The 12,509-nt window shown below is 38.6% G+C and overlaps 1 long non-coding RNA gene across 1 annotated transcript; it reads left to right on the top strand.

Annotated features, from left to right (window-relative positions):
* Positions 1-482: 482 nt before the first annotated feature.
* Positions 483-3,670, top strand: LOC109199105 (uncharacterized). Its single transcript, XR_002059584.2, has 3 exons — positions 483-1,007; positions 2,183-2,209; positions 3,477-3,670. It is a non-coding gene; the product is annotated as an uncharacterized LOC109199105 (long non-coding RNA).
* Positions 3,671-12,509: the final 8,839 nt, after the last annotated feature.

Raw genomic sequence — 12,509 nt, 5'->3', positions numbered from 1 at the left:
GTTCTCCTCTTCACAAATCAGTCAGTTAAAACGGCCTCATTCTATAGGTTGTAAGGTAATAAGCCGCCATCTTAGAACCACTGATAAGCTGCTGAAGCAGCAGGGTCGGTAACTTCAAAGGAGCCATTTACCGCCTCTGACAGAAGGCCGGGAAAAAAGAGTCACGTGCCTGTGCCGGTGTGTCTGTGTTGTGGTTAATTAACAGAAGGGAGAGAGAGAGTGAGGATAAAACACATAATATAAGAATAATAACATTCTTAACAAGAAGAAGTTTTTTTTAATTAATCAATTTTAGTTTTTAGTTAAATTTTAAGAACTGTTTAACAAACACTAGTTTGTGCAGACTGGTTTGTTTTAAGTAAAACCTACACCTGCAGCTCTGTTTAATTTTCACAAAGTGAGAAGTTAATAAAATATAAAAAAGGCCACCTTCAAATAAATAAAATGCTGCAGTGCGCCATTAATATTATTAATATGATATGTACATATTTAAAACAACAGCATATTAAATGATACTAAATGATACTGTGTGCAGGTGATAATATTTTTAGGAAGCAGAATTTGAATGCAGACCAACTGAAATGTTGAAGCCTACAAATATATCATCCAAGCTTTCATTTATGATTGTTCATGCTTTTAAATTAAACTTTATCAATTTGATAAAGTGTGCAGTGCTAGGTGTAGCAAATCATTGCTTATTAAATCTGTGTTATCTAATAGCACCAAACTAATAGAGCTATCACATAACTGAGAAACTTGTGTGGCTTATTACAAATGGATGAAACCACATTTTACCTTAATGAAGACAGTAATCTTTAATAAGGTGTAGAAAAAAAGAGGTGAGTTGTTTGTTGCTGTGGTAAACAAAGAAGTGTACTGAATCTTTTGGACTACACAGATTGATGTAGTATTGATTGTGATGCTGATCTGAGTTGTCTCATTCTGTATTTTTGTGCTTTGTCTTTTGTTACACAGAGTGAACGAGATCTTTGGTTTTGCCTTTGCTGGTAAGTAAACAGTGATTGTAACTGAAGCAGTATGAACCTGCATTGCGTAGCACATTTGACGACTTACATACAGTAGTTTGACCTTTTGTGATATGTTTCCATTTACTGATTGGCAAACACACAGGATTTGTGACCTGTAGCAGCAAAGCCCCCACACAGGACCCCTCTGACTCTCCTGAAAATGTCCCTGAAGTTTAATAGCCCATTTATGTATGATTTAAATTTCTTATGGCTTATCAAATCTAAACATAACTAAATGTCAGATGTCTTTATACAGTTGTTCATTTTCTCCTTATGTTTGTGGATTTAAGTAGCAGACAAAACAATTAAAGTGTTTTAGGGGAGTCAGTATAAGTGGTTGCTCAAACACTTAAGAGCTGCACAGGTATTGATTTATATTGTCTCTCAAATTCTGATGTATTACATTAAAGTCACAACATTGTAGAAGTATTTTGCCTGACTCGGTATAAGTAATAGCTTTAACAGTAATAAAAACGAAGAGAACCAGAGGTGTGAGTGGACATTGTTAGGTAAATTACAGCCAGTGTGTCTAATTAGTTTATTACTTATTTAGTGAATATAATGTGTTTTAAAATTAGATAGAAAGTTGCCAAAAAGGTACACTGCAAAAATCATAAATATTCCTAGCAACGGGTACAATGAAATGACTTTTTAGTGTAATATTTAAGACATTTAATTTTAATTACAAAACATGGTGCACCTCTGCTATTGTAACATGTTAATATTTAAATGTATTTAAGATTTACATATTCATGTCAGACATGATGAGGTTTTCTGTTGCTTCTGATTTATATAATTACTTTGTATCTACATTTTTAAAAGTTTTGGTTTTTCACACTTTATTAGCACTGACCTGTTGTAGAAAATGTTGGAGCCACAAGGCTTCTGTGTAGGAAATATTTGGTATATCCTGCACTTGTGCCAATTGATGCTATTCTTTGCATTTCTGTAGTAATGAATGCTTTTATTACACATGCCATGTGAGACGCTGCAGTTCATTTATCTCCTCTTTACACTACAGTAAGCTCATAAAGCCTTAAAGTAATTGAGGATTTTACTAGTTAATTTGTGTCACAGTAAATTGGATTGTGTGTGAAGAGGCTCAACATCTGAATCATCAAACAGTGATCTGATGAATTGTTTCCTTTCTCTAGACTGCTGATCTGATCGTCTCAAGTCTGGTAAGTAAAGGTTTGTCTGATGTGCAGTGCTGGGAAATGTTTCTCATTATAGGAGATTCAGTTTAGTGCTGTGAGTCAGCACAGCTATTGGCAATCATCAAATAATAGAAAAGTCTATGAAAACATTTCCAGACTTACAAATCTCTCTTATCATCATACTACATTTTAATTAGGCCCTAATATCGGCCATGCTAAGTTTATTGTAGATTTAGCGGGGTGTGTATTAAACATGCCCCATATTTGACTGAAATATGTAGAAACTGCTGTATAGGAGTCATCTGTCTCCAAATTTTTCATTTTGCCAAAAGTCATACTGAGTAAATTATTTTTTACTTTTATGTTAACGCTCCCCAGACATTATGATATAGTGTTGTACCAGGTAAGTACACACAGAATCGGGAATTTGAGACCTTTGGGCATTTAGGAACATGTGATGTGTTATAAGTTTGAGTTGAGTGCATGTGAAGTGTTTAAACCAGGTGGTCTGAAACTGTCTGCTCTGACTTCATTGTGTGGGTTTAGCTTGACCATATAATGTTTACAGTAAGTTACTGTAGCACCACATCTTGGTTTACAGACTCTGTTGTTTTTATTGTGTTAATAGAATGCAAAAATGTCCTTAGAAATGTTCCACCACCATATGTTAAACATTTTCATTCAGTTGAATCTAATAATGTACTGTACAACTCTTCAGTGTGTAATGATATATATGTTCTGTATTTTTCGGACTGTAAGGTGCACTAAATTCTAAGGCACATTAAGTCAAACAAAACAGATAAGTCAAACTTTATTCAACTCATTTACAATAACTCTCAAAATTGTTCAGTTGTAAGACATAAAATACAGAACAATTCACTCACTTTTCAGGATTTGTGTATTGATGAATGTGGATTGATCAGTTTGAAATCTGCTTCATAAGCATGGCTCTCAACAGGTGCCAGGCCCTTATACACACACACCATATTATGTTGAAGCACAGTACGAATTACTCTACGAGGGTGCTGACTATGGTAGCCATGCTCCGACAATACATCAAGTGGTGCTGCTTTGTAGCTTACCAAAGTCATACTAAAACATTTGACAGATGCCGTGAGTGCCGTGTACCACATAGAATTGGTTTGAAATCAGTAAACACAACCATACATAAGGTGCACTGTCTATTTTTGAGAAAATTAAAGGCTTTTAAATGTGCCTTATAGTCTGAAAAATACAGTAAAGCCAGGTTTATTGGAAGTGTGTCTAATTCCACTTTCTTTCTGTCTTACAGGTGACCTGCTGCAGAAAACCCTCTCCCTCTATCATTAACAAGCAATTCAGTCTGTCCTATCACTCTCCCTCTCCCTGCTCCATCTTTTTTGACAAGCCATTCTATCTTCTATCATTTCTCCGCCATGAGCTCTATCTAAGTTGACAAGCTTGAACCTGAGTTGAAACGCAATCTGTGACTTGAAATCAAGTTTTACCAGAATCTAAGTTTTTGGAATTGAAGTTACCAGAACTTCGTCAATCTGTTTTCAGAATCTGAGAGATCTCCGCTCTCACTGCTCCATCTTTCCTGTCGTTAAACTCTCTCACATCCAGTCATTTGCTGGAAATTACAAGTAAAAGTTGAATATACAGTATAGAATTACAGTACAGTAGAACTCACTGTAGAAACTACTTACAGAGCCCTACATTTGTCATTTTAATTTTTACATTACACTTTGGAATTAACACTGATAGTTTGGCTTACGGGTGCTATTACTTTGATAAATTATATAAAATACACACCTTTTTCAAGGTTTATTTGTAATAAGATAATCTGGTTATTTTGTAATACATACATTCAGACTTATATTCACATAAATAATAAATTGGATCCAAATATATTTTTCAAGTCTGTTTCATTGGCTATAACATTTGACTACAAGTTTATACTATTATTATTTAAGGGCAAACCCTTTTTTGTCACTCAGTGTAAGTATTCAGTTACAGTTGTCATCTAGAGGCTGCCCTGAGAACCCAGACTTCCTGTTCCTGACTGCTGCAGAACGTCCAGCTGAAGAATCCCCATAGCCTGTCATCTGATCACCACACCATCACAGCTCCTTATATTTGCTTTAAATTTTAAATATCTGAAAGATTTACACAAAGTCTACTTAAAAGCTAAGAGTTTAATTATAGCCTGTTGATTGTTGAGATTTATTCTGCATATTACTTACAGAAGTATAGACCAATTTGTTATCCAGTCTGGTTAAAAAAAATAGAAGTAATAATATACAGTTTTGAAAAAGGTACAATAAAACAGACCAAAGTGTTTTCAAAGAACTTTAAATAAGTTAAACTAAATATTGAGTTTGTATTTAAGTGAGCCTTTTACATCAATCTGATAAAGCTCTGATTTAAGAGAAAGTTGAGGAATCAGTTTTTCAGTGTTTACAGGTTGAGTTTTGTTTACATTTGTGTATAAATACATATAAGGTCCAGTTTGTACTTGCACAAAATGCCAAGAAAAAGTCAAAGGTCACAGTCCCAGAAGCTTAGATGGCAAAAGCAGAAAGAACAGGTAAATGTTTCTCAGAGCGGTGAGGAGGTAAAGGTGTCTGTTACAAGTATTCCCAGTCCAGAAGTGCAGAGCAGCGTTCAGACAGCCGCAGTGTCTTATGCAGATGTGGTAAAGAGAGGTGTTCCCTCAGCATGTGTGCCAGATGCTAAAGTACAGCAGGTAATCCAGACTGAACCCCAGGTAACTGTGCAAACGCAGCATGATGGAGAAGCTCCAGGACCGTCTCATGTACAGGTTACAAACAGTGAAAGTCGTCCACGAGTGAGTAGCATCTGTGCGTCCCGAAGCCAGGCCGCTGCTAAGTATGGAAAGTACAGGAATCAGCAATGCATGGCGAACAGTTTGGTTTTCCTGTCATTCTTACACGAGGATGAATTCATTACCAGAGCAGATCTTAACCGTGTGTTGGACAGAGGCCATGCCGTGTATTCAATGCCAGAAAGAGGTTTGTGAACAGCGTGTTTCTCGCCTGTGATGAGCTTCCCACAGTGGTCACCAGCCGCAGACACGAGTATCAAGTGGACATGTCTCAGTTTGCTCATTATGGCACATTTGATGGTACAAATCATCTTCCGAGCCTTGAACAGGGACTACAGTGTTTGGCTTCAGCGGTTCGCTATGCTTTGCTAGTCATGGGAGGAACCGTCATTGCAGTTTGCAGGCTGACTTCAGGTGAATACGCATATTTTGACCCTCACCCACGTAAGTCTACAGGAATGCCATTGTCGCTAGCTGTAAGTGGTGGAACTGCAGTTATGTTAAAATTCACACGTCTTAACGACATGATTGACAGGATCAAACGCTTGTACCGAATGTTTAGCATCGCGCCATCCTGCACTTATGAGCTACAGCCTGTCGAGTTTCACAGTGAAAACCCTGCTGACCAAAGAGATGCTGATGAAAACAGACAAACAGCTACAACTGTTCCAGCACCAGTTTTAAATGAACCTGAATTTGAAACCCCAAAATCCACTGAGCAGACACAGAAAACTGTGACCGACACTTTAGCCACTGAAGTGATGTCATCCAGAGTGGATTATTCAAATGAGCCAGCTGCTGAGCTGAACAATCGTCCTTATGATTATTTAGAAATAGAAACCCCTGCATCTTCTGTAAGAGACACTCAGGTAACAAAAGAATCTGTTCCTCAGAATGATTTAAACACTGCCTCCTGTTTGACTGAGACAACAGAGGAACTCTCACATAAACTGTTGAAGCTTAATAAACAGCAAAGGAGAAAGATTAGGAGACGATTATTGGTCCAAGAAAATCTTCCACAGAGAAAGGAAAATCAGAAAAAGAAAGAAAGACAGACGTACACTTTTGATGAAAGCTTTAAGGCAAAGAAAAAAGATTCTAGTAGAAAGTCTCATGATTCTGATCACAGTAAGAAAAGAGTGTGTACAAAATAATCTGTATAAACTCAATGCTACATATAGAGAGAAACAGAGAGAACATTTTAGAAAAATCTATAGAGATAGTGCTAAAATTAGAGAGAGAAAAAGAGAACGTGTCATAAGGATGTATAAAGAAGATTCGTTATTCGAGAAAAGCAGAAGGAGCGTATAACAAGAACATATAGAGAATCTCCCATTTTCCGAGAAAAGCAGAAGGAACGTATGAGAAAAACATATAAAGAATCTTATAGACAATCTCCTATGTTCAAAGAACAGCAGAAGGAACGTATAAGAAGAATATACAGAACTTGTGCTGGATTCAGAGAGAAACATAAAGCTTACATGAGGTCATATGTATATAATCTATATAAAGAAAGTGAAGAATTTAAACAGAAAAAACGATCTTACATGATTAAACGTTATGGAGAAGAGAGACAATTTCAGCAGAAACACAAGGACAATATGAGAGAACGAATGAGAGTAAAATATTGGAACGGTTTTTCTTTTAGACAGATGCATAATATCAGATGTGCAATGAACATAAAAGAAAATATCGTCAGATGCATCGACCAGCTGAAAGTTTACAGTGTCAGTCAGATAACACTTTAATGAATGAGGCCATATCTCGTTTCAGATCAAACATTAAATCAGCACCGTCTTATGTTTGTACTGTTTGTCTAAAAGCTTCTTTTCCTAATCAGGTGAAAATCTGCAAAAGAAACAATTACTCAAAACACGAAACTGTAGCTCAGCAGTGTCTAACTGGTAAATTTGTTCATGTGTGTGATGAAGCATGTAATGATCACTGCAGCTTTCCTGTTGAGAGAAAAACGGAGTATATCTGTCACACGTGTCACAGTTCCCTCAAAAGTGGACGCATGCCAAGGCTTGCTGCTGTTAACGGTTTAGAATTGCAGGATATTCCAGCTGAACTCTGTGATCTCAACATTCTGGAGAGACATCTGATTGCCAAATGCATACCATTTGCAAAGATTATTCCACTTCCAAAGGCAGACAAAGACTCATACGTGGTAATGTGGTGTGTGTACCATCTGAAGTCCAACAAACAGTTGACTGTTTACCGAGGCTCAGAAGCCAATCACAGATAATGAGGATCAAGCTGAAAAGACGACTGTGCTACAAAGGCCATCAGCTGTTCCAGACTGTCACCTGGTCTAAACTCATTCAAGCCCTGCGTAAACTGAAACAAATTCATCCGCAGTACACAGATATTGTTATCAGAGATGATGCATTGCTTTGTGATCCAACGTTACCTGATGATGACAGCAGTGATGAAGCCAGCATGGGAAGTGATGATTATGATGAAGCAGATTTAATGGAAATTGACAACTATGAAAAAGATGCCCTTTTGTGCGAAAGTGAGTCTGAAAGTGAACAAGCTATTAATATGCAATCCTGTGATGAACAACCACAGGAACAAAATCCAGATGAACCAGAAAGTGATTTGAACAATGGAGGTTTTGCTCTAGAAAGTTGTCTGCAGCCTGTAGACATTTCAGAAGAGATTCTCTGTTTCACTGATAACACATATTGTGTGGCTCCTGCAGAAAGAAACAATCCTGTTAGCTTCTTCAGAACTCCTCATTTGGAAGCCATGGCATTTCCTGTGCAGTTTCCTACTGGTCAGAATACACTGGATGAAAAGAGATGTCTTAAACTCACACCAAGTGCTTACTTCAAGTCAAGGCTTTTCAACATTGATGCAAGATTTGCTAAAGACACAAATTACCTGTTTTTCTCACAGTTTGTCACTGAAATACACTTGGCTAATTCCAGCATGACAATACAGTTAAGGAAAGGTAAAACTATGACCAAAGATGGACGCAAAATCACATCAGGAATGTTACAAAGTAAGACAGAAGTAGAGAAGCTGGTAAGAAATAAAGATGCAATCAGATTTATGCAGCCACTCAGAGGAACTCCAGCTTACTGGCAGAAAACTACCAGAGATCTATTCAGTATGGTTCGTCAAATAGGAACACCTCAGTTCTTTGTCACTTTCTCTGCTGCTGAGATGAGATGGCCTGAAGTGATTCAAGCTATAAAGAGACAACAAGGTGAAGAGGTTGATTTTGAAGCCCTGGACTGGTCAGAAAAGTGTGAAATTCTAAGATCAAATCCAGTAACCACCATGCGAATGTTTGATAAACGTGTTGAGGCTTTGTTCAGAGATTTGCTTTTTTCTCCTGCACAGCCCCTTGGTGAAATCATTGATTACTTTTACAGAGTTGAGTTCCAGCACAGAGGTAGTCCGCATATACACATGTTGCTGTGGATTCGAGAAAAGGTAGAAGTAGATGTGGATGATGACCAAACTGTCTGTGACTTTGTGGACAGATACATCTCAGCTCAACTTCCTGATCCAGAAAAACAACCTGAACTGCACAAAAAAGTCGCTGAACTACAAAAGCACAGCAAAAACCACACAAAGACATGCTTTAAGAGTGTAAACTCTGGTTGTAGATTTGGGTTTCCAAAACCGCCATCCACAAGAACAATGATTGTGAGACAGGATGAGGATTCAGACACTGAAGCTGCAAAAGCCAAACTCAGACCTTTGTTGAACCTGCTGAAGGAACCTGAAGCTGCTTCTCTCACCATAGAGCAGATTCTGTCACGATGCAACTTGACAATGAATGAGTATGAGCAATGCCTCCAAGACATAAACAAGAAAACAGCACTGATTCTGAAACGTGACCCAAAGGACTGTTGGATCAACAATTACAACCCACACCTGCTTGAAGCCTGGAACTCTAATTTAGATGTCTCGTTAATATTGAATGCCTATTCTTGTATAGAATACCTCTGTAAATATATAACGAAGAAAGAATCTGGCCTCTCTGAATACCTGAAGACAGTTATTGACAACTCTGATAAGAACACGGTCAATGAATGTGATGAAATGAGAGCTGTGATGCAGGCTTATTCAAAAAAGAGAGAAATCAGTGCACAGGAGTGTGTGACTCGAGTCTGTGGCCTAAAAATGAAAAAATGTTCCCGCAGTGTTGTATTTGTACCAACAGATGATAACCCAGTAAAAATGAGTCGCCCGATGAGCTACCTGGAATCCACAACACACGACAGTTGTAATATTTGGATGACAAGTTTGAGTGATAAATACAAATGCAGACCTGAGACACCAGAATATGAGGAAATGTCACTGGCTGATTTTGCTGCCTTGTGCCGGTTGGTGAGTGGTCCAAATGAAGGAAAAGATGTGCTTCCTCTTCTAAACCAGCTTGGATTTGTACAAAGGCGAAAGAATGATAAACCAGCTATAATCAGGTATTACCACTGTTCACAGGAAAAAGATCCTGAGCAATATTATGGACGACTGTTGAGACTTTACCTTCCACACAGATCAGAGCAGGAACTGAAACCACAAGGGTTCCAAACCTATCAGTCCTTCTACAACTCAGGTTTTGTACGACTTCCATGTTCAGACCACAGTGAGTCCGTGAAAAGGGTTGTGAAGAGAAATAAAGACAAGTATGAGAAGAACTCTGAGGATATTGAGAGTGCACTGGAAGAGTTTGAACAAAATAGGGATGTTGTGATTGATGAATGGTGTAATCTGGCTCCTGAATCTGAAGTTGTGAGGTTGCAATGTGATGAGAATCTTCCTGAGAGACATTCTGATGATGAGAACGAACAGGAGAATGTTCCCGACTACAATCGTCAGTCTGATGCTGTAACAGAGATCAGAGCCGTCAGAGAACAACCTGCAGTCGATCCAGCTGTGGTACGTGTAATGTATCAGAATCTGAACCAGAAGCAGGCCTGCGTGTTCTATGCTATAAGAGACTGGTGTATTCAGCGCGTTTGTGGTTTGAACCCAGATCCATTTTTCTTCTATATCAACGGTGGTGCAGGAACTGGAAAGTCACATCTGATTAAATGTATTCACTCTGAAGCATCAAAGATCCTGAACAGACTGCCTGCTAATGCAGAAGAAGCTGACATATCAAATCCAACTGTTTTACTGACGTCATTTACTGGAACAGCAGCTTTTTCTATCAATGGCTCTACGTTACATTCCCTACTGAAACTACCCAGAAGTCTGAAACCACCCATTCAAGGACTTGGTAACCAGCTGGATGAAGTCAGATGTGAGCTTATAAATGCTGAAATTATTGTTATTGATGAGATTTCAATGGTTTCAAAACCCCTTTTTGCCTATGTGGATGCAAGACTGAAACAAATCAAAGGCACTCAGAGACCTTTTGGTGGAATGTCAGTTTTAGCTGTTGGAGATTTTTACCAGCTGCCACCAGTGCGACAGTCTAAACCTCTCTGTGTTTATGATCCAGAACAGATTGACCTATGGCAGGAACATTTTCAGATGATCACTCTAACGGAGATCATGCGTCAGAAAGATGATGTTGCCTTTGCAGAGATGTTGAACAGGATTAGAGTGAAAGAAAAGACAGATGAGCTTTCTCAGTGCGACAGAGATTTGTTGTCACAGGCCGTGACTGCACCAGAAGAATGTCCAATCGAGGTCTTACACATTTATGCCACCAACAAGAATGTTGAATCCCACAACACAGATACGCTCAAGAAGCTTCATTCAAACATTATAATCATCAGTGCAGACGATTTCCAGAAGGATAAATGTACAGGCAGAATGGCACAAAGAGACAAACCATTTACAGGTGGGAGAAATGATTTACCTGACACCCTGAATGTTGCTGAAGGAGCTCGAGTTATGCTGACCAGAAACTTGGACACACTAAACGGTTTGGTCAATGGTGCTTTTGGTATACTGATAAAGGTGGTGAGATCTGAAAATGATGGACACATAATTAAACTGGGGCTCAGAATGGACAACCGGCAGCCTATGAGACACAACCGCAGTTCTAATGCAGCATCTGATGATCTGGTTTACATTGAGAGAGCAGAGGAGAGTCTGAAGTTTAAAGGAGCGGTACGCAGACAGTTTCCTGTAAAGCTCGCATTTGCCTGCACAATTCACAAAACCCAGGGTCTTACAACACAGACAGCTGTAGTTTCAATGAAGAACATTTTTGAACCAGGTATGGCTTATGTTGCTCTCAGCAGGGTGACGTCTCTCAGTGGACTCTATTTGCAGGACTTGGATGAGAACAAGATTTATGCCAATTCCGAGGTAACTGCAGCGCTCCAAACCATGAGACAAGCCAGTGTTGAGGAAATGATGCCTCTTCTTAAGGTCAGAGAAACAGCCAACAGACCTGACACTCTTACACTGATCCATCACAATACGGAGGGTTTACCATCTCACATCAGTGACATCAAGAGTCATCATGAAATGTGTTTAGCAGATGTTTTGTGTCTCACTGAGTCTCACCTCCAAGGCTCCTTTGTTGCAGACAGTCTTCATTTGGACGGCTACACCATGTTCAAACGCAACAGACATGTGTCCTACACAAACTTTCCTCACATGGCCAGCAGAAGTGGTGGTGGAGTTGTTGTGTATTTAAGGAATCATTTTCAGGTTCAGGTAAAACAGTATCTGCATAATGTCACTGATCTTGAGTTCTTAGTGTTAAAGGTTCAGGCTCCATTCCCTGCGCTCATTGCGGTTGTGTACAGACCTCCAGACTACAGTTTGACACCGTTCATGCAAAACCTGGTAAGTCTTTTAGATTCACTTGAAATAATGGACTGTCACCCAATAATTGTGTGTGGAGATTTTAATGAGAACCAGTTACAGAGTGGAAGGAAACAGATTCTGGAGCAGTTTCAGTCGAGAGGGTATTCACAGCTGATCACTTCTGCCACTACAGACAAGAACACCCTGCTTGACCTCATTTTTATTTCTCAGCCACAGAAAAGTCTCCATTCAGGTGTCCTGAGGACATATTACAGTTACCACAACCCTGTGTTTTGTGTCCTGTCCTCCAGCCAATCATGAAGTCGTCTGGTGAGTTTTGAAACAATTACAGATCATGTTTGTTACAGAGTTTACTGATTGTAGAGCATGAAAAAGATTTTTCATTGAAAAATCATATTTCTTTATATTGTCTTCCCTACTCTGTCTGTAAGAAGACCCTTTCTTAGCAATGTTATTAATCATTTCACCAAATCATGGCTGAACTTCATGCAGAGCCGGGAGATCTGCTTTCTGTTATCATGCACCTCAGATCTGAAATATGCTGCAAAAAGTATTAAACGGACATAATTTATTTTTTATTCTCATGTTTTAAATGACTAAATCTACTAATGCATTTTTTCATGGATGTTAATTGTCATCTCCTTTTTGATACTTTTTTTACTCTGATGTATGTATCTCAAAAACGAGAGCTTCCCCTCAAAGGGCTTTCAAATATGAAATAGTAAATAAATCCCAGATAAA

Source organism: Oreochromis niloticus, unplaced genomic scaffold, assembly GCF_001858045.2.
Source record: "Oreochromis niloticus isolate F11D_XX unplaced genomic scaffold, O_niloticus_UMD_NMBU tig00006693_pilon, whole genome shotgun sequence".
NCBI lineage: Eukaryota > Metazoa > Chordata > Actinopteri > Cichliformes > Cichlidae > Oreochromis > Oreochromis niloticus.
The sequence above is the reverse complement of the archived record's forward strand: the minus strand, read 5'-3'. Positions and strand labels throughout refer to the sequence as shown.